This window comes from Fragaria vesca, linkage group LG3 (assembly GCF_000184155.1).
Source record: "Fragaria vesca subsp. vesca linkage group LG3, FraVesHawaii_1.0, whole genome shotgun sequence".
NCBI classification, from domain to species: domain Eukaryota; kingdom Viridiplantae; phylum Streptophyta; class Magnoliopsida; order Rosales; family Rosaceae; genus Fragaria; species Fragaria vesca.
Window position 1 is genome coordinate 17,234,885 of NC_020493.1, and position 314 is coordinate 17,235,198.

Here is a 314-nt window from a genome sequence, read left to right on the forward strand (position 1 = left end):
TTTTTTTTTCATCGACTTAATGAGTTACATAGGTCTTGACTATTATTTTTCTGGTAATTTCAGTAAAAATAGCATTAGTTATAGGTCTTGACTATTATTTTTCTCTTGTTTTATGTAAGAGGCTTATGTGATCCCTCAGCAATGTAGAAGATTTGTCCTTAAATCTGCTTCAACCAAATGGTAGGAATTCAAGAGCACACTGACCACTCACTACGTTATGCCATTCAAGGACAGTCTTGAGAAGTTGGAAAATCCTCTTGATGATTATAGATGCATCCCCAAGCTGCATTGGTCGCTTTTTGTGGAAGATAAGA